The sequence below is a fragment of the Pipistrellus hanaki genome, assembly GCF_964339955.1.
Source record: "Pipistrellus hanaki genome assembly, chromosome: 2".
NCBI classification, from domain to species: Eukaryota; Metazoa; Chordata; class Mammalia; order Chiroptera; family Vespertilionidae; genus Pipistrellus; species Pipistrellus hanaki.
Window position 1 is genome coordinate 39,974,712 of NC_140504.1, and position 22,768 is coordinate 39,997,479.

Below are 22,768 nucleotides of genomic sequence, written 5' to 3' on the forward strand. Positions count from 1 at the left end.
TAAAATGTGACAGCAGAGATGAGCAAGGCATTTGAGGATGTTAAGAAGTGACAACATGCCCCCATAGTTGTTATTCATTGTGAAAGCCAACACCCTAGGCTGGATGGAACGCTTGCAGGAGCTGTAATTCTGTCTTCCAGGCTTAGTGTTGCATTCGTGTTTTGTTTCTTAGCCCTGGGGACAGGGGCGTACTTTCAGACAGTGTATACAGGATGAGTAAAGAGAGCTAGTGGTGTAAAAAAGTTAGTTTAGAAACCTAAGCATTTAGAAAAGAGGCTGGTTTGTTTTGACCATCTGTAAAATTGGTTTTCCTTAAACAGTAAAAATCTTTACCAGAATTAACATTGGAGTAATAAGTGATGAGATATTACTATCTTGACTCAGATGACATCAGACTAAACTATTGATTTTTTAAAATGTACTAAGCCTACATATTTTTCCCATGACATTTTCAAGAAGCTCCTGTGTATTACTTGCGGTTACTTGGCTTCACACAAAAGATATAAAAGAAATCTTTACTTGGTGGAAGCATTGCCTTGTGGCTTGTAGAGCAAGGCTGTTTAAAATTAGATGGAAAACTATCAGAGCAAAGCTTTCAAATTTATGTTTAGCCTGGTTTATGAAGACCTAATGCCAAAGTAGTGTTTTATTTTATTTTTTCTAACAATATGAATGCTACACAGAGTTGTGTTTTATCCTTGCACAGGGGCCATACTAACCTTCTCTGTATCATCCCAATTTTAGTATATGTGCTGCCAAAGCAAGCTCCAAACTTAGTATTTTAATTGAGTCGGCAGAAAATTACATGTAAAAACTTTACTTCCATTTTACTGGTATATTGTGCCCTAAACATCAGTCAAGGTTTCAGTTGTTTCTATATAATTAAAATTTGAAGCACAGTCACCAGTTTTTGTATTAACACTTATGTTTACAGTCTCTGTGTCCATATGCATACATATACCGTAGTCTCTCCCCATACCTGGATGCTTGAAATCACGGGTAGTACCGAACCCTGTATACAGCAAATCCTCACTTAGTGTCATTGATAAGTTCTGCAACTTTAAGCAAAACGATATTTAATAAAATTAATTTTATTATACCATAGGCTAATTGATATGAACAAGAGTGAAGTTCCTATGGCATCTCATCAACATTATAATGAAACGTTATCTAACAAAACGATGTTATTCAAGCACCTGCCATATACATGCACACCTATGATAAAGTTTAACTTACAAATTAGGCCCAGTAGGAGGTGAACAACATAATTAATAATAAAATACTAGAGGCCCAGCGTGCATGAAATTGTGCACTGTTAGGGCCCTTAGGCCTAGCCTGGCCTCCATCACTGGCCTCTGCCACCCTGCAAGGCTACATTAAGCTCCTTGCCCCTTGACTGCTCCGTGAGGCTCCCCGACACCACCACTGCTCTTGGAGGCTTCTCCCGCCCCACGACCGCTCCACAAAACTCCCCACCCCGTGACTGCTCCACTAAGCTCGCTGCTGCCCTGTGAAGCAGCCCACCGCCACCGCTGACACTGCCACTCAACAGTCACAGTCCCGCCCACCGCTACCCTCCCTCCTGGCCAGTGGCTTGGGGGTCAGGGGAGGGGGAATGAGAGGTGCTCCATGCACTTCATGGTGACTGTTCGTCTGCTTGGTCGTGACAGCACCTGGCTCCTTATATATTAGGATACTGTAATAAAAGTTATGTGAATATCGTCTCTTAAAATATCTTATTTGTGCTTACTTACCTTTTCACTTAAAGGAAGCAATTTATGGCTTCTCTTTGGCATATCCCAATTGCCAGCATCACTCCTCTTGCGCTTTGGGGTCATTATTAAGTAAAATAAGTGTTATTGAACACAAGCACTGTGATACTGAGACAGTTGATCTGATAACCTGAATGGCTTCTATCTGACTAACAGGCAGGTAGCCGGACAGCGTGGATATGCTGGACTAAGGGGTGACCCACAGCCTGGGCAGGACGGAGTGGGAAGGTGCAGTACTTAAAACTTGTGAATTGTTTGTTTATGGAATTGTTCATGTATTATTTTTGGATCACAGTTGACTGAAACTAAGAAAACAAAATTACAGATATAAGCAAGACACACCACACATATATGTATATATATTATATATATGTGTGTGTATATATATGTATGTATGTCTTTATGTATATAGTATTGGTGGTACTTAGTATCATTCTCAAATAGCATTGATTAAGCATCTGAGCTTATGACACTGACTTCCCTCTAAATGAGTAGCTAAGCTCTAGCTACAGGCATAAAAGATAAATAATATATGGTTACTATAAATAGCAATAGAAAATAGTGGTAAATATAAATTCAAGATTTTGTTCACTATTTCTCTTGTTTGATTATGAAATGCTTATTGTAATTTTCCATATGAGGCCATAGTTCACAAAGCTATTTTTAAATTTTAGGCATCCTGAATTTTAATAGCAAGCACACATTTCAGCATAGCTGGCCATTATGATTTGTACCCAAGTACCCCTTGTAAAAGTGGAGAGTGAATTTATAGCCCTAGAAATAGGAAGGTGACCGCCTATAAAGACATCCTATACTCACATTTCAGAATTCATTGTAAATTTTGCATTTTTTTCTCTGTTTCAATACATTTATCCCCAAATGAAGCTGATGTTGCATGCAGACTTATCCTGTGGTTTTGAATACCCCAATTTGAGAAGCAGAATAGTAAACGGAATCCCATTTCCCAAGGCCTTTAGGTCAGAAATGCTTTCTTGTAGGAAAGTTTTGACTTCATAGTCTGGGTTCCATGTTGGCTTTGGTGAAAGTGTCACAGGTTCTCCTGAGTCACCTCCTCTGTGTCAGGGATCTCTCCCCATCTTTCTAACCACCTATCTTGTGGTCTTTGTGTGCCATTTCTTGGACAGTGCTTTTGATGGAACCCTTCTTCTTTGATCTTTGTTTTATCTCGATTTCCCTACCCTGTTTCTTTTCAAAACTCTTTGGCCATTCCTTCCTGTCTTGTATTCCTCTCTTCCCCTATTTGTGATTCTGTCCCCAATTAAGTTTTAGCTTCTCCTTCCTCACTTGATATCACTTTTCTCAGCTATTTCAGTTCTGTCCTCTCATTTATAATATCCAGGTGCCTTTTGGACAATTCAACTAAGATATTTTAGGGTCACTTCATATTTAGCATTTATAAACTCACTTTCACATCCCCATTGCCTTACATAGAGCCTGGCACAGTAGATACCAAGAAATACTTATTGAATGAATTAATTAAATGAATCTCCTTTTCCTCAGACCAGATTTTTCCTCTAATTTTCATCTTTTGTCATAGTATCACTGTTCTTACCTCTGCTCTCTGCTATTGCAAGTGTTTTGTTGATTTTTTTCTTTTGAAATCTATTATATATGTATTAGTTATTTTCATGACTTTAACCCTATTGAGGTCCTTGGCAACTCTTGCCAAGGTTACTCCTACTGTTTCCCATCTGGCCTATTTGGTTCTAATCTCTCTTCTCTCCAAGCTATTTCCACCACCGCTACTCTAATAACTTTTTAAGTGTTTACTTATTTCTTGTTTCAATATGCTTTTTATTTTTGGAATAATTTTAGGTTTATAAAGAAATCGCAAAAATAGTACCTTTTCCCAGTTTCTTCTGATGTTAAATTAATATTTTACATAAGCATGGCTCATTTGTCAAAATTAAGAAATTAACATGGGCTCTGGCCCACGATTGGTTGAGCATTGTCCTGTACACCGAAAGGCAGCAAGTTTGATTCCCAGTCAGGGCCCATACCCAGGTTTTGAGTTCGATCCTTGAGGTGCGTGCCAGAGGCAACTGATTGGTGCTTCTCTCGCACATGATTTCTCTCAATCTCTCTCCCCCTTCCTCCCTCTTTCCCTCTATCTAAAAATATTATTTTTTAAAAATTAACATTGCTACATAACTATTAACTAAAATTCAGACTTTATTCAGTTTTCACTAGGTTTTCCATTGTATTGCTGTACTTTTGCCACATTGACATTTAGCATGTCATTATCAGACCTCATTTGGAGTATTCTATTCACTTCTAGGTATTATATTTCAAAGGGACATTTTTTAAATTAAAGTACCTGCATTTTAAAAAAAATTTTTATTTTTGCTGCCAAAACAAATTATCACAAATTTAGTGGCTTAAAACAATGTAAATTTATTATCTTACAATGTGTAGGTCCAAAATCCAGCATGAATCTCACTGGGCTAAGACCAAAGTACCTCAAGGCTGTGTCCCTTTCCTGGCCTTTTCCAGCTTCAAGTAGCTCCCTTCCCCCCTCTTCAGAGCCAGCAAGAGCAAGTCCAGTCCTCATCTTGCCTCTCTGGCCACCGCTGGGAAAGGCTCACCACTTTCAGAGGACTCCTGTGATTACTTTGGACCCATCTGGATAATCCCCCATCTCAAAATCCTTAACCTTAAAGAAACCGTGTTTTTAAAAATTAACATTGGCACATAACTATTAACTAAAATCCAGACTTTACTCAGTTTTCACTAGATTTTCCACTGCTGTACTTTTGCCAGGCAAGGTGACATATTCACAGGTTCTAGTGATTATGGCATGCACATTCTGGGGGAGGGGTTAGGGGAAGGGAGAGATGGACCATTATTCTGCCTCCTCAGTGCTGATTACAGAGGACCACCAGGAATAGTGAGGGAGCTAAATTGGAGATAGAATTGGAGATGATCCTAAAATGTCCTGCCTAGGAAAGAAGAGATGATGTTTATAAAATGATTAGAGCATTAAGCACACAACAAATGGTTTTTGCTTTGAAGGCTAACACAGAAATTTCAGACACATAGTAAGTTCAGAAGGGAAAGAAGGTTAGGGATGGGAAAGGGGATGAAACAGAATTTGGGATCCAAGTTAGCACTTTACATTAGATCAGCAGGTGGTTTCAATGTCCAAAAGCACTAAATTTAACAAGAACTGTATTATTTTCCTAACTGGTGAGAGATGAGGAAGATGGGGGTGATGGGAGGTTGTGGTAGAGAAGCAACTTTCTGGGTGGTTGGTGTGTGTGTGTGTGTGTGTGTGTGTGTGTGTGTGTGTGTGTGTGTTGCCATGATTATACAGTGGCTAGATCCTAAGGAGTTGGGAAAACTTTTATCAAAGGAAGAAAGGAAGATTTTTAAAGCTCATAGGACTATTGGGCGTCTCTCCCCACTGCCCCTGCCAGAAACATATGGAAACAAAATCCCCTCTGAACCCAAAGCCAGCCATCAGAGACTAGTGAGAGTTTTCAGGCTTTCCCTATAATCTTCCTTACATTTTCCCCTTTAAACACATTGAAATCAACCTTTAAGAAGTTGCTGGTAAGTAGTTATCAAGCAGGAGTTAAATTCACAAGCCCTCCCCCATCCCTCCTCCTGGGGTGGCAGCTTCAAGGCCGCAGTAAATGTGTTTCAGTGTGAACCTGGCTGGGATCAGCGCGGGAGCAAAGTTGAGTCTGTGAACAAATAGGTGGCTTGCTGGCAGTCTCGTGCTGTCTGTCCAGACATCAGCTTGCTGTGGTGTAAGTAGTTTTGATTTTTAAAATTATGATGTTGGAATATAAAAAGAATTGTAGGAATAATTTCCACCTAAGATTACATTAAGGTGCTGCTTGGCCCTCAATTTTGGCATTTCACAAGTAGTTTTATGTTAAACAACGCAAAAGAAAAAGCAGGGACGTTTTTCAGCAAGCGTTCTGCTAAAACAGGTCCTGCTCGCATATGGTTTTTAATGTCTTGTCTTTGGGTGAAGGAGTTGTTTACAGTCAGAAAATGAAAGTGAGTGAATATATTCTGGTGCCCAGAGATGGGTTATTTCTAAGCAGAGCTTAGATATCTCCCTGATCTTTCCAGTTGCTCTTCTTTACTTTAGGTCCATGTTACAAGTTTATGTTAGCAGATATTTAGTGATCGCTCATGTAACGAAGCTGAAGGTGTTGATGTTCAAATAAATTAAATGAGAATAAAGTAGAACTTTAATACTATCTCATCGGATGTTGGGGTCCTAGATTTAAGAGCAGCAGAATTTATTTTTAAAGAGGAGGAATTCTGTGGAATGGATGGAAATGGCAAGCAGCCTTAGAAATTTCATGCAACTTTGGAGAAAAATGTTTTTAAGATTTTGACATATGTACTAATGTTCCAACACTATAGTGTGTAAAATGAATTTCATATATGAAATTAGAATTGCTTTATTTCAACTGTTGTATGTTGAGGTTAGGATTCCAGGAACTACACATTGTCACACAAGCATTGACTTTATTGAGTGCAGCTCTGAGAATGTTAAGGTTGCATTTACTGTTGGAAAAGTTGATATTTTCTATTTCCCCTTTGCCACAATGTATATAGAAAAACAAACAATTTTATGACTTTGAATATAGAAACGAAGTTTGGTGTGGTTAATATATAAACATTATAAAGGTCAGTAGCCTTTCAAATCAATGCAGGAAGTGCTAAGAAGACAGATTGTTTATGTAGAAATACACTGGATTTCCCCTTTCCTCTGTCTTCATCTCAGACCTCAGGAACATTCCGTCTATTTCTCCAGCCTACCTCTTACTCCTGCTGGGCTGAGCAGGAGCTCAGACAATGGCATTGGGCTTCAAGGACCCTTGATTGAATGGGAGCTCAAGCACACTGTCCTAAGCAGGCTCTAGGACTGTAATGACATGAAACCTTTACTCATCCTTTAGAATGATGGATTTCAATGGTTTTAAGTTCCCGAGCTGGTTAAATTCCCCAACTCAATAGCTTCTGCTGGCATTTCACAAGTAGTTTTATGTTAAACAACGGAAAGGAAAAAGCTGTAGGTTCATGGGCGGGACATTTGGGGCTGGGGGTTCCTGGGAAAGGAGCCAGCATGGCAGGTGCGACTGTTATTATGGAAGCAGCTATTTCTTAACTGAATTTGAAATATTCCAGTGTTTTAACAACCTGGAAGAACATACAGGTGTGTATTGGCTGAATTAAAAAAAATTATTACTGGATGAATCTTAACCAAGACCCTTTCAGATTTTTTCCCCTTAAATCTCCAGTAGTTGACCATGCCCTACAAAGCTCACATGATCTACCTTCTGACCATATGCTTAACACCATTGTCTAGAGTTTTCTCCTCACTCAGTTTGCTGCAGGTACGTAGGTGTTTTTGCTGTTTCTAGAGGACATCAAGCTTGTTCCTGCTTCAAGGCCTTGGCTGCTTGGAAAGCTCTTTGTTTCTTCCTTCCCTTCATTTAAATCGCGACTTGGAGACAACACTACTATACTTCTATAGTATTTCTCCTTTTTTAATTTACCCTGATATACTGTTTTTAAAATAAAAAAAAAGAAAAATAGCTACCTGGGATTATTTCTTTTATACAGTTTTCCTCACTAGAATATAAATTCTATGAGGACAAGAATGTCTTTGACCAAAATAAAAAGTACAATATATATACTATGATCATGGATTATTGAGCTCCAAATTGTTAAGATTCCAATTCTCTCTAAATTAATCTGTGTCCAATGCAATCCTATCAAAATTCCAACAGGCACTTTTGAAGAAACTTTCAAGAGGTTCTAGAATTTAGCTGGAAATGCAACTGACATAGAATAGCTAAAACAATCTTGAAAAGGAACAACAAGGGGGTGAATTATAAAATGTGATTTCAAGACTTGTCTGTAAAGCTACAATTATCAAATAGTGCCCTAAGCATAGACAAACATCAGTGGAAGAGAATAGTTCACTCAGAAATCAACTCACACATACAAAGGTTGATTGATTCCTTTTTGGAAAATATTTTTTTTATTGATTTTAGAAAGGAAGGGAGAGGGGGAGAGAGATAGAAACATCAGTGATGAGAGAGAATCATGGATGGGCTGATTCACTGGGCATTGAGCCCGCAACCCAGGATGTGCCCTGACCAGGAATCAAACTGTGACCTCCTGGTTCATAGGTTGATACTCAACCACTGAACCACGCCTGCCAATCAGGTCAATTGATTCTTGATCAAGGTGCTGAGTCAATTCAATAGGAAAAGAATAGTCTTTTTAAACATATTGTTGGGGGGAAAATGGATTTTCATGTGGAAAAAAAAAATATGTCTTTCTCACTTAGATCACAACATTAAATAGACATGATTTAAACATAAAACTCAGGACCAGCCCTGGCTGGTTTGGCTCAATGGATAGAGCATCGGCCTGCAGACTGAAGGGTCCCAGGTTCAATTCTAGTCAAGGGCACATGCCTGGGTTGTGGTCTCAATCCCCAGTAGGGGGCATGTAGGAGCCAGCCGGTCAATGATTTCCTCTCATCATTGATGTTTCTATCTCCTTCTCCCTTCCTCTCTGAAATCAATTTTTTTTTTTTAAATGTGTTAAAAAATAATCAGGACCAGAAAGTTAAAAAAAAAAAAAAAAAAACAACAACAAAAAAAAAACACGCAAAGGAAAATATTTTTGTAATCTTGAGGTATATAAAGATTTCTTGAGCATGACACTAAAGCACTAACCATAAAAGTAAATCAAATAAAATAAGCTTATGTTCTTACTGTAAGAATTCTCAGGACTTTTAATATGTTACTGTTTCTAGGAGGAGTGTCAGGCAGCATTTCCCAGAGTTGCGTGGCCACCACGTTCTGTTTTCATCTGGAGCATTCAACTCCGTGCGGAGTGGGCATGCCATACGGCGAGAAGAGCTGCTTTGGTTCGCTCCTCAAAACAGACTGTGTTTGAGAGCTGTAATAAGTTAACGATTGGTTTCTCCCTTTTCGTATGAATGAAGGTTACTGCATCCATTTCAGCAATCAGAGTAAAGAAAACCAACCCTTATTCCAAAATAACTGTGGTCACTCTCCACTCCAGATTGAATGGTCAGGCAGACAACTGTTGCAGGTATCACTACTGGTAGGATCACATTAGATTGGAATTTGCCATAGTGGGAGGAATAAACAGGGACTAAAGGGCAAGCACTTTGCATTTTTCCTGCTGCTGGTGCTGGTTCCAGAACTCCTTGTTAGGCCTACTCTGTCCTGCTCCTTCCCCGCCTGTCAGATTCTGAATTGTTAACCTGTTGTTCTCAGATTGCTCATCTCACAGTTCTTCCAGTTCTTAATTGCTCAAAGGCATTTTTTTCTGTGGCATTCCTAGTCTCTGATTCATAGTTCACTGTCCAGATCCGATTGCTCTACCTGCTGTTGTTGCCCATGAACTGGTTTTTATGGAAAATGAGTTGTCACATCATAATAATAAAAGACCAAGACAACCAAAACAAGCAGTCACCAGGAGGTGCATGGAGCACCTCTGGACCCGGTGCCCTGGGAACACCTCCTCACAATGGCAGGATGTGCAATTTCGCATGCTGGGCCCCAAGTAAGAAATAGTAGAGGAACCAGAAAAGAAAGTGGAAGGAAGCCAAAGCCAAACTTAACCTAAACCAGAATTTGGCCCACGGCTTTTCCTGTTCTGAGAAAGAGATCTTGGGAAGAAGTCAAAATGGTGTGTAATGCCAGTAGAAATATATAAAGGAAATAAAGCTTAAGGAAGTGTCCCAATATTATCTCTGAATTGTATTTTAAAAGTTGAACTACTATAATACATATTAGTTTTTTATGAATGTGAAAAGCTAATAACCAGATATGGAAATGTCATTTGTGCCATCTGAATAGAGCTTACTAGAAAGACCATAAGTGACTAGAAGTCAAAAAGCTTTAATTTTAGACCTTCCACTAATTTGCTTTTTAATCATTAGTAAATATACTATTACTATTATATAGTAAATACGCTATATAATAAAAAGGTAATATTTAAATTGACCATCACACCCTCACAAGATGGCGGCCTACAACCAAGCCAGCAGGGGAGTAGTGAGGGATGACCAAACGACTGAAAAGCAGGCTCTGTGGGGTGACTAGGTTGGCAGGGGGAGGGGACAGTTAGGGGTGATTAGGCTGGCAGGGGTGGTGCAGTTGGGGGCAACCAGGCCGGCAGGGGGGGCAGTTGGGGGCGATTGGCTGGGTGGGGAAGAGGGCAGTGAGGGGCAACTAGATCAGCAGGGGGTGGCAGTTAAGGTGACCAGGCCAGCATGAGGGGGCAGTTAGGGGTGACCAAACCAGCAATGGGAGCAGTAAGGGGTGACCAGGCTGGCAGAGGGTGGCAGTGAGGAGCAACCAGGCCAGCATGCATAGGCAGTGAGGGGCAATCAGGCCGGCAGGGGTGGGCAGTTAGGGGTGACCAGGCAAGCAGGCAGGTGAGCAATTAGGAGCCAGCGGTCCAGGATTGTCAAAGGGATGTTTGACTGCCAATTTAGGCCTGATTCCTGGGATCGGGCCTAAACCAGCAGTTGGACATCCCCCAAGGAGTCCTGGATGGGAGAGGGTGCAGGCTGGGCTGAGGGCCACCTCCTCCATGCACAGATCTCATGCACTGGACCTCTAATATTCTTTTAAAGAGAAAAAATTACTGCTCTGTCCCTCATTCCAAAGAAAAATTACATGTGTATGTACATGTATGTCTTTGTATGTGTATCGGTACACATACACGTACATGCACAAAAGGCCCTATCACAGGTACTTTCTCATGTGCTGTCTCATTTAATTTTTTCTGTCCATGTCTCACTTTCCTCATCTGGAAAATGAGATAATGTATCACCTTGCCTTTCTCACAGGACAATAATTATAATCATAACCAGGTAATATTCAGCACTATTCTAAAATTTAAGAAATAAATCATGAATGCCATGTTGAGAGAACCATACTAGTGTTTCCATAGCAAAATGGTGTGGTGGATCCTGGTAAAATTTATTTCAAAATACATTTGCAATACAAACTTAGCAGAAACAATTTATACAGGATGTTGCACAGACATCAAAGACAATTTTAGAACACCTGGACAGGATAGAACAACCTTTTTTCTACTTCTCAATAAATGTAACAAAGTAAACACACACTTCACAGTACTTTATGGCACACCTCATCAAAGAAAAACAGACAAGAGAGACACAAATAAATAGGGCAGCATAACAACATAGATGACAAAAATATTTTTACATTAGAAATTGAAAGTCAATTTTTAGCCTGTGTTGAGATAGAATAAACAAGGATGAGACGTTCCTCAGAGGCACCTGGATGCTCTAGGAATGTCCCTTGTGTGGCTTTTGTAGACCCTCCTGTTGTAATTGGGTCTGGATTGCTCTTGGCTCGTTCCTGGGTGGGATCAACCCTCAGGTTGGCTGTGAGCTTAACCCTGACCACAGTGTGCCAGCTGCTGTACAGGTTCTGGTATTACAAACAAAACAGAACAGCAAGAATAGGAAAAGGAAAAAGAATTAGAAGGAGGCAATAAGAAAAGAGAAAAAAGAAAAGGAAGAAAAATAGAATGAAAAAAGAAAAGGGGGGAAAAACAAAATGAAAAGAAAAATGAAAAAAAGAATAAGAAAAGAAAAATGGGGAAAATAGCCGAAACCGGTTTGGCTCAATGGATAGAGCGTTGGCTTGGGGACTGAAAGGTCTCGGGTTCGATTCCGGTCAAGGGCATGTACCTTGGTTGCGGGCATATCCCAGTAGGGGGTGTGCAAGAGGCAGCTGATCAATGACTCTCTCTCGTCGATGTTTCTAACTCTCTATCTCTCTCCCTTCCTCTCTGTACAAAATCAATAAAATATTAAAAGAAAAAGAAAAATGGGGAAAATAGAACAAAGAAAGGAGAAAGGGGAAAAAAAGAAACATAATAGAAAAAAGAAATAGAAAGTAATAAAGAATAAAAATGTTGAGTGTCTCAGCAGAGTTTAGTGCTGCTGTGACCTCCCTTTGGATATACTGTTTGTGAAGCTTGTTGGATCCTGCTCTGATGTCTGAAGCTGGCCACTTGGTGTGTTGGTTCTGGGCCTCTTGGGAGGGACTCTGGTGCAAGCCAGTGTCAAACGGTATCTATGCCTGGCCCTTGGCAAAGGGTTTGATGCTACAGGCGACCCACAGTTTGGGCTGCCTCTGCTGGGCTTGGCTGTGCATGGGAAGGACCAAGCTGCACTCCAAGGCCAGCTTTTACCAGCACCAGGCCCAGGGGCAGGTCAGCAAACATCCCAAGTCACCCCGGGACCCACCTATACCTGCGGCTGCCTGTTAGGCATGGTCACTAAAATACATAGCCTCTGGCGAATTCGGGAGGATGGGGCTATTGGATCTCTTGTGAGGGGAGGTGCTGTTCAGACTTCAGGGAAGATGATGGGAATGAACCCGCACCCCAGAGCCATGTGTCTGACTCTGTCCCAGACTTCTCCCTGACCCTGGCAAGGCAGAGCCCCTAGTAGTCAGTGGCTGTTTTTGTGTATGTGGCTGTTTTTGCACTAAGACAACTGAGGTGAGTAGCATGCAAGCCTATATTGACATGCAGAGCCAATATGTGCTATCTAGCCCTTTAAATTTGCCGATCCCCGAACTAGGTCATAGAAAGCACTGCAGCTTTTTGCTTGATCTTAACTTGCTCGGGAGAAACCCAGCTGCCTTGTCACGAGGACACTCACATGGCCCCGATGGAAGGCCGCACGGCAGGGAACGGAGGCCTCCTGCAAACAGCTATGTAAGTGAACACTCTTAGAAATAGTTCCTCAAGCCCCAGTTAAGCTTTCCCTGGTCAACTGCTTAACTGCAACTTCACGAGAGACCCTGAGCCAGAACCACCCACCTACCTGCTCCGAATTCCTGACCGGCAGAAATGGTGTGAGATGATAAGAGTGTGTTGTTTTAAGCTGCTAATTTGGGTGCAATCTGTTTTGCCACAACACATAACTAATACCCTCATCCTCCCCTCTGCAGTTTTCACTGCAGCCTGCAAGCTGCTCTGTGTGTCTTATCTATGCCACAGGCTCTTGCTATTTTAGAAACATACTGGGAAATGAGACTTTTATATAATGAAGCTCCTAGATGACATAGACAAGACTCAGGAAACAAAGGATATTGGATGATATCCCAAAGGACATTGGAAAAAAAGGGCTATATTTTCTATATTTTTCACAATTCTCCTTACTATGTATGATCATTGCTACTGATTTTGGCTATCACTAACAAAATAATTAGGTTTGTAAACCATGCTTACTTAGTCATCAGGCAGAATGTTTGCTCTTACTATCCTACCTAATAGTAGAGTAATATGCAAATTAACCATCACTCTGCTGCACCCACAAGCCATACCCACTAGCTGATCAGAGTGAGTATGCAAATTAACCCAACAAAGATGGTGGTTAATTTGCATATGAGGAGGGAGGGAGGAGTGAAGACTGAAGACAGCATAGAAGGAAGAGAGAGGGAAAGTGGAAAGCAAGGCGGCTGTGACTGCTGGAGGGAAAGCACTGGCAGCGTGTGCAGGGCGGGCGGGGCGAGGTGCTCAGTGGCAGCGCATGCGCGGCCCAGAAGTTGGGATGGTGTTAAGTTCTGTGGTTGTTCTATTGCTGCATAACAATAGTATCACAAACTTAGTAGCTTAAAACAACACATTTATTAACTCAGTTTCTGAGGGTCAGGAATCTCAACCTGGCCTTCTATAGGGTCTCTCAAGGCATCAATCAAAGTACTGGCCAGAGCTAGCTTCTCGTCTCGAAGATCCACTGGGGAGCTCAAGTGGTTGTTGACAGCCTCTAGCTCCTTGTGGCTGTAGGACTGAGAGCCTCCATTTGTTGTTGTTTTGTTGTTATTGCCTATTGGCCAGAAGCTGCCCTCAGCTCATAGAAGCGACCCAAGCTTCCTTGCCATGTGGGATTCCTCAACATGGCCAGTTGCTTCCTCAGAGCTAGCAAGGGAGAAACTCCAGCAAGACAGGCACTAGGGTTTTATACAGCATCATCATTTAATCACGTGCATGTAATCACATACATCCCAGCCCCTTCACTGAATTCTGTTGTTTAGAAGCAAGCATGCAGGAGGCAGCCGATTGATGGTGCCCTCTCAATTCAATGTTCCTCTCTCTCTCCAAATTTCAATAAACTATTCTTTAAAATAAAAAATAAAAAAAAGTGTGTCTGCCAGAGTAGATTTGAAGAACATGCAAATCCTCTGTACAAAATAGAATTACTACTTTGCCAAAGGTTTCATACCTAAAAAGGCAGTGTGACGTGTTGTTTTGGGTTTTTGCGTGTGTGTTTTTTCCCTCCTCTGTGTTGCAAATGGACAACCCCCGGGGGGGGGGGGGGTGTTGAATAGAAGGTAAATGCATAGAAATGGCGTAATAAAAATAGGGAAGGTAAACAATATACCTAATCCCCAAACATACCTTCAGGCTGGAAAATACTGTACTTGGAAACAGTTGGAATGCAAGTAACTACATTGATCCTAAGCAAAGGTTTCCTGCATATGAGGAACCTAAGGTGCCGTCGCCAGTACCATAAAGGGAGCCTGTGTCTAAGGTCACAGGTACAGGGTAAAAAGTTCTATCATTTGTTCCCTTTGATCATCCTACATACATCGTATTCAGATTTTAGTAAGACCTTAGAATAAGAAAGGTGACATGTATGCATTCACCTTTGTGACACGTATGCATTCATTTATTTAGTGAGTTGCTATTGAATGCTTACTATGTACAAGACCCTTTGCTAGACAATATTTAGTTTCACGTATGTTTATGATTTGTGTCAGTAGAAAAGAGCACCATCATATATTGGCTATACCCGTGGGATTTTGTGCCAGCCCTGTTGTATATCAGTGCTCTTTTAAGAAGTTTAGTGGTAATGAGGAGGAAACTGAGTAGATAAGTCAAAGGGAAATTTTATACAGGAGATTCAAAGGAGAAGCCCAGCCAATAAGAAAAGACAGAAGATGATGTGTCTATCTGTGCCAAATGAATGTTACATAGTAGGTGGTCAGTTATGTTTGTTGTCATATCCTTCTCCTTACATAGTGCCTCCTCCCTTTTTTCCCCTTAAAAATATATTACACTGCTCTAATGTGTGTCATCATGGCAGCAGATGTTATAGTAAACAAATTGAATATATCCCTATCCTCTTTCCCTTTGTGTCCCATCTAGCTTGGAAATATCACTAGTCATTTCAACAATCACTTTCTCCAAGTCTTACTTCCTTCACCTTAGACAACCTCCGGCCCTTCCTCCTTTGACTGTGCCCAACCCACAGCACCTCCCTAATGGATTTTTCTGCCTCCCTATTGATTGTTTTGCCTCCTCAGGTGGGTCCTCACTGCTGATTGGTGGCATTTGACTCATATTTATTTGCATTTCCGACAGTAGCTATCCAAACCTTTTCTGTTTCTGCTCCCAACTCTATTGTCTTTCACCAGTTGACTGTTCCTCCTATAATGTGGTTTCTCAACTTCCTTTGTACTCATCTCATAATCTTTTATTGCCATCCTCACTTTTATATTTTCTTGCAAAACAAAATAAGAAAATGCACACACACACACACACACACACACACACACACAAACACACATATACACACACCTACCTTCTGGTCAAGACTTAGTAGTCCTAACACCCCCACCTTCCTCCCCAAATCTTATCCTGGCCATAAGCATCCCTCACTCTGGTGAAAAGACACCTTAACCACTCCAGCATAGTATATTATTGAATCATTTCCACACCACCTCTGCTTGGAAATTTGATATATCCCTTAACCTTAGGGATAAAAAAAAAAACTATCGATATAACAAGTTTTCTTAAGTTAAGATAGTTTAAATAAGCTAAAATAACAATTAGTATTTATTAAATACATTATCAACTTTTAAAGATTTACTTTTTCCAAAAGTAAGCACCACATTTATACTTCATAAATAATTTAGAAATTTAGATGAAAATTCAAAAAGAAGAAAATAAAATTAACACTATCTCTATATTCTGAGATAACTATTATAGTTAATATTAAATATATTCTAGATGTGTGTGTGTGTGTGTGTGTGTGTGTGTGTGTGTCTGTGTGTGTTAGAGATGTTACCTAGTATCATGTTACTTGCCATTTTTCACACTGTCATGAATATTTTACCTGTTCTTATATATTTTAGTACATAATTTATAAAGGTTATAAATAGTCTATTGTTCAGTTTTACTATAATTTATTTAATAAATACTCTCTTTATGGGTAGTATAATGTTCCCATTTATTTTTGTTTTAAAAATAAATATGTGTTAAATCTTTATAGCCAGATTCTTTTTTCGAATTTCTGATTATTTGTTTAGAATAATTTCTTGAAGTTGAATTTTTTATCAAAGATTGTTTACATTTTAAGTCTACTGATACCTTTTGCCAAATAATTGTACTTTTAGAAAGTTGCAATCATTATTTAACCATCAGCAATATTTAAGAGTGTCTTAAATATTGCTGTTTTCCCAAACCCTTTCATAATATTATTATGTAAAAAAGCAATCTTAGTCTCTTTTGCAAGGAGAAACTGGTATCTCATTGTGTTTATTTGTTTTATTTTTTTACATGAAAGTTCTTTGTAATAAGGAACATTCTTCGAATGAAAGGAAATTGATTATCATTGGTGTAGATATAGATTTTATTGTGTTTTAATTGCATTGCTTTGATACTGAAATTGAGCTTTTTTCTTATTGGCCTTTACATCTCTTTTTTGTGTTGTTTGTTTCAGAGAGGAAGGGAGAGGGAGAGAAAAGTAGAAACATCAAGGTGAGAGAGAATCATTGATCGGCTGCCTCCTGCACGCCACACTGGGATGGAGCCTGCAACCTGGGCATGTGCCCTGACCAGGAATTGAACCTGAACTGTGACCTCCTGGTTCATAGGCCAATGCTCAACCACTGAGCCATGCTGGCTGGGCCTTTACATCTCTTTTTATGTGAATTGCTTATTCACAAACCTTTTCTTCTCTCCCCCAGTTCCTTTCCCCTGATATTTGTATGTTTATCTCCCTTGATAATTTTTGAATTCACAGTTGTTTAAATTAGTAAAGTTGTATTTTGTACTTCATTTTTCTGGTAGTTCTGCATTCGGTTTTTCTCAACACAAAGAATAGACTGTTTTGGGGGTTTTGTTTGTTTGCCTATGAGATAGACTAGAGAAAAATGACAAGATATATAATATATATGATATGATATAATATGATATGATATGTACATGAAATGATTAATGATATATGATTATAATGATGTCAAACTGTAGCTTGACAAAGCCACTTAGTACCGTCTTTTGTAGCTTATTTTCTTTCTTTATGCACCATTACCTTATTGGTCATCATTAGAGGTTCTGAAATAATTGGTAGCTTGATTAAAAATAAAGAATATGGGCATTGATCTGTCTAGTTCTGAGATAAATTATTCTTTAGTAATAGTATTATATTACATTTCCTCTTTTAAGTTTTTGAGCATACTTTTCAAGTCTTCAGTAGGTGGCAGCATCAGATAGCCTTCTTTCATTTGGTTCAGATATAATCTGGCATTTATGGGGCAGCATAAAGCAACATGCCCTAATGTGAAGAGCTTTATGATGGAGGCTCCTCCAGAAATGTAAATTCGGCAGGAAGTTTGTGAATGTGGTATAGCCCCGCTAAGATGTAAGCTCCAACATATACTCTTCTTGGGGAAAATGCATTTTACTTTTCAAATGTTGCATTATTTACTAATTACAGTATGTTTTACTATTTTACTATTTACTCACCCCCTCCCCTACCTCTTTTTATATTTATAGTGAAAGCTACTTCAGGACACCAGCCTCTTTTCCAGAGAATGGCCTTTGGAATGATGGCCATTTAACACAGAGCCTTTAGTAACAGAATAAAAATACACGTGAAGAAAATATGGCATTTTGAGGCCACAGTTTCTATTATGGGTGTCTTCAATAGGACTTTATTTTGCTAACTTTCTTTTTTTATTTCTTTTTAATTTTCTTTTCTTTTTAATTTTTGTTGTTGTTGTTGTTTGAGAGAGAGAAAGAGAGAGAGAAGAGAGAGAGACAGCTATCAGTTGCCTCCTATAGGCACCTGACCAGGGATCAAACCTGCAACCTAGGTCTGTGCCCTGACCTGGAATCAAACCTGTGATCAGGTGCACAGAGTGATGCTCCAACCAACTGACCCACACCAGCCAGGGTATCATTTTGCGAATTTTAAAATTCAGGGCCAGTACATGCCTCAAGAGTATTTGCAATAATTATCTTTAGATCATAATATTCCCCCTAAAGTTGGATAAGCGTGGTCTATAGTCCAGTCACAGCAAGGTCCAGCCACACCACCACAGGGGATCTGGGAGTGCACCTGCTTTTGTAATGACTGGTGGATGGTGGGTAACACAGGCCAGAGGAGACTGTAAGATAGGCCAAAGGGTTGTGGGTTTTGAGGAGAAAGGAACACTTGGTACTCAAGCCAATTGAAAGCTAATGGTGGTTTTGATGGCAGAAAGCCCAGATTGTTCTGAACTAAGAGCAACCAGGGACTGCAGGGAAATGTGGAATTGTTTCTTAGGATGATATCAAAAGGAAAAAAGAGCAAATTAATAATCAGGAATGAAGTGAAGGTGGTATGCAGTGGGTTTTCCTACTCCAAAGATTAAGAGTTTTTGGGGTGGGTGGGTGGGAGTTAAAGCATTCTTTCATCCCAGCTAGACTCTATAAGTGAACTTGTATTCAGAAAGGAAAGTTTCCAGCTCTAGACTGTATGGTTCTTCAAGACAAGATGTAAGCTAAGATGTAAGCTCCAACATAGACTCTTCTTGGGAAAAATGAATTTTATTTTTCATGTATTTATCCCCAGATCTCAGCTCAAGTCCAGCACACTGAGTGCCCAGCAAGATTTTCTTGATGAGCAAATGAAGTGACCCTCTCCTCTCATTCTTTCCTTTCATATCGTCCCCAAACTGACTCTTTCTTCACATACTCTATAGCAGGCTGCGTGCTTACAATGAAGTGTGCATCACCTCTTCCTCTCAGCTTAGAAGAGAGGTTTCTGCTAAAGAATGGCTACTGTGGACTAGCCAATAATACAGAAGAGATCTCTAGACTGAAGGCTTTTTTTTTTTTTATTTTTTTTTATTTTTTTATTTTTTAGATAAAAGCATTAACATTTTCCAGGCTAAAGAAAAAGAAGGAATTTTCTGAGAATTGAATATATATCCCCAGGCCCCGGCTTGTTGAATTAGGTTTTAAGAGAACCCTTAAAAATGGATTTAAGCATTCTTGAATCATATTTTCTGCATTTCCAAAACACCTTTTATCAGGACGTGAACTGCTCCTATAATACTTTTATGACCATTTCCACTTCAAGGTTATTGGATCTCTAATTGCTTGGGTCTGTTCTTGTTTGGTTGTCCTTAGTTTAATAGCACTACATAGTAGTGCTAGTATTTTCCCTGTGGTAGATTGCAGATTCCTTTGAGACAAAACATGTGCTTTTAAAAATTCCTTTAGAACTCAGGCCAGTGTTCTATGTCCCAGGAGTATCGATCGAGTCTTGCCTGTGTCAGGAAAAGAAAGGGCAGCCCTAGTGCTCACTGTTATCCCACAGAGAGACAGGATGATGTCATGCAAAACACTGAGGAGGCCAGGGATCCGTTCCTGGCTGCATCACAAATTCCAAGACTATGGACAAGTCTCTGAACTCCAGTTTCTTCATATGTAAACATCGGGGACAGAGTAGATTTGAATCTTAAGGTTTCTCCCAGTTCCTTGATCCTCTGAGTCAGTATTTCTTCTCAGGATATCTGGAACGATATTGCTCAATCATATACCACCCACTAACAGGACAGATTGGTTGGGATACAGACTCATCAGAAGGAACAGAGTGTCAAAAAATGTGGTTCAAAAAGGGAAGAATGTTATTACAGCCTTCAGCAACAAGCCTAGAGTAGGCAGGTATTCCAGGACAGATGGACAATTCTGGTTTACCAAAAGAGTCAAAGCCCAAGGCTCCTGTTTTGTTTCTCTGCAATTGTGTGGGGCAGGTCATCGCCTGCATGGTAGAAGCTGCCTCAGCATAGGGGGTGGGAGTGGGGGGAGAAAAAGATAATCCAGGACAAGAAGCTTCCTTTCCCAGAAGACCTGGGAGTTCCAGGCACCGCTCCACTCACATCCCGTTGTCTACAACTTCGTCATGTGTCCCATCTACAGCCAGGAGATAGAAAAGTCTTCAGCAGCATGGCATGTACCCTAAAACTTTAAGAGTGGTGTGTGGGGGGGAAGGATTCTGTGACTAAAAGGAAAGAGAGGAGATTGGATACTGGGGCACAGTCTTCACCACTATGCCTTCTGTTATGATTTTAAGTCTCTATAACAGTTTTTATTTTACTGTTTATTGTGTTTATCTCATCTAGTGACATTGACTGAGATCAGGATCTGTGATTTATGCCTATATGTATACCCCACAGAACATGTCAAGGAATTTTGAACATAGATGTCATTCAATAAGATAGGTACATTTAATTTATATATTGATTTTTCAGAGCATCTAAGTAAGTACTATGTCATACATACTCCCTCTTACCCCCTGCTCTGTCTATGTATTACTTATTCAGTGATTGTTAGATGTAAAACTTTTATTTTCAACCAAGTTGAAGAGACTATATCAGAAACTATGAAGTAGTAAAATTATATATATATATATATATATATATATATATATATATATATATATATACACAATATATATAATTGATTCATTTGGAGCAAGTTGCTACTAATAGCAACTACTGTCTTTTACTACTACCGTGTTTCCCGAAAATAAGACATCCTCCGAAAATAAGACCTAGCGCAACTTTGGGAGAAAAAATTAATATAAGACACTGTCTTATTTTCGGGGAAACAGGGTAGTAGTAAAGATAGTATTACCCTATTTGGGGGGAGCATGACTACATGTAATGGAAAACCAAGCGCTTTCCAGTGTGGTTTTAAGTGTACTCCCTAGCCCTCTAATTAATTATATTTATGAGTAAACTTTGAAACATAGCCTCCTGAGAGATTTTTGGTTTCTGTCTCTCTGCTTCCTTTTTGGTATTAATAGAGAGTCGATGTGGTGCCAAGTGTGAGTTTATATGGCATGAGCCTGTTTATGAGTAGTCGTGGGGCTCGTTTTGAAAACAGGCCACAGTTCACTGACTCAGCCTTAACATCTTATCCATTCTGGATTGCAGGTCTTTAGCTGCTGCACATGTACACTGTAATCCTGTGCGGGAATGGAAAATATTGAATGTGCCTTGCCGTTTCACATCTGCTATAGATGACCTCAGAGAATTGTCTCTCATATCCAGTCCCCTTCAAAGTCTAGTTCTGTTTACCTCCATTTATTTGTTTGTTTATTATTATTTTTTTAAATATATTTTATTGATTTTGTACAGAGAGGAAGGGAGAGAGATAGAGAGTTAGAAACATCGATGAGAGAGAGTCATCAATCAGCTGCCTCTTGCACACCCCCTACTGGGGATATGCCCGCAACCAAGGTACATGCCCCCGACCGGAATCGAACCCGGGATCCTTCAGTCCCCAAGCCGACGCTCTATCCATTGAGCCAAACCGGTCCCGGCTGTTTGTTTATTATTTGTTAATCCTCACCTGAGGATATTTTTTTTTCTATTGCTTTTCAGAGATAGTGAAAAGGAGAGAAGGAGAAGGAGAGAGAGAAACATTGATTTGAGAGGGACACATCGATTGGTCATCTCCTGCACACACCCCATCCCAGGCTGGGCATCCAACCAGAAATCCAGGGACGTGCCTTTGACAGGAATCAAACCCTCCAACTTCAGGTGTGCAGGCCAACACTCCACACACTGAGCCAGGCCGGCCAAGGCCAGTTCATCGCCTTTTATAACTGACTATAACCACTTAGCCCCAAATGATCATTCAATCAGAAAAAGACTTAACTCAAGCCCTGGAAAGAACCAAAGCATAAGAACAGGGTGTGTTTACATAAGGAGAAGCCTTCATTCCCTTTGCAAATATGCCAACTTGTCAAAGACAAGCAAAGAGCAAGTACTGGCTGTTTATAGTCTGAACAGGAAGAGTGGCTTCCAGTCTGTATTCAGCCTTACCCCACATTGCTTAGCCTCAGTGCCAGGCAGATATCTTTGTTCTTGGTATAATTTTCTCCAAGAAACATATTTTTCCCTAAGGGACAAGACATATTTTTTTCTAAGGACTTGATCTTACCTCTAAATATCAATAGAGGGCAGCAGAGAGCACCACCCTGTAGTCTAACCTCTAGGCCTCAAACTGGAGCAGTCCCAATCCCCTAGAGCCTAAAATAAATGCCTGGGAGACTTTTCTTTTATTTCATTTATCTTTATTTTATTTTATTTTGCAGGCATGGGGAGTACTAAATGTTTGCATATGTAAAAAAGTCCCATGCAAGGAAAAATATTATCACCCCAGATGTCAGTTAACTTCCTTCTAGTATTGCTCTCCAATCTCAAGTAGGACATTCCTGGCTACACCAGTAAGTTAGCACTTTCACCATTTTGTGTAGTAACTTGTCTCACCAAAGCTCCTTGTTACCAAAAAACTGGCTTCTTCATCTTTGCATTGCCACTTTTGAAATTCACTTTTAAGTATAGTCGTTGATGGGGGAGGGTCATGGAGTAATGGATAGAATTTAAAAGTATAATAGCCCCCCTTTATCCACAGTTTCCCTTTCGGTGGTTTCAATTACCCGCAGTTAACTGTGATCTGAAAATATTAAATGGAAAATTTCAGAGGTAATTAAAGTGTTAAATTGTGCACCATTCTGAGGAGTGTGATGAGCACTCCTGCTGTCCAGCTCTGTCCTGCCCTGGGCACGAATCATCCCCTCATCCAGCATCTTTGCCATGTACATGCTTCCTGCCCATGAGTCACTC

At 40.0% G+C, this 22,768-nt stretch overlaps 1 protein-coding gene across 3 annotated transcripts in view; it reads left to right on the top strand.

Moving 5' to 3' along the window:
• Positions 1-22,768, top strand: part of MAP3K13 (mitogen-activated protein kinase kinase kinase 13) — a 141,068-nt gene that overhangs the window by 27,106 nt on the left and 91,194 nt on the right. Inside the window, exon 1 of one of the 3 annotated variants that reach the window (XM_084872535.1) lies at positions 5,469-5,545. The exons of the other annotated variants lie outside the window; for them this stretch is intronic. The gene's annotated coding sequence lies outside the window, so the exon portion shown is untranslated. Of the gene's footprint in view, positions 1-5,468; positions 5,546-22,768 lie in introns of those variants that run through there. 3 annotated transcript variants of the gene reach the window in all.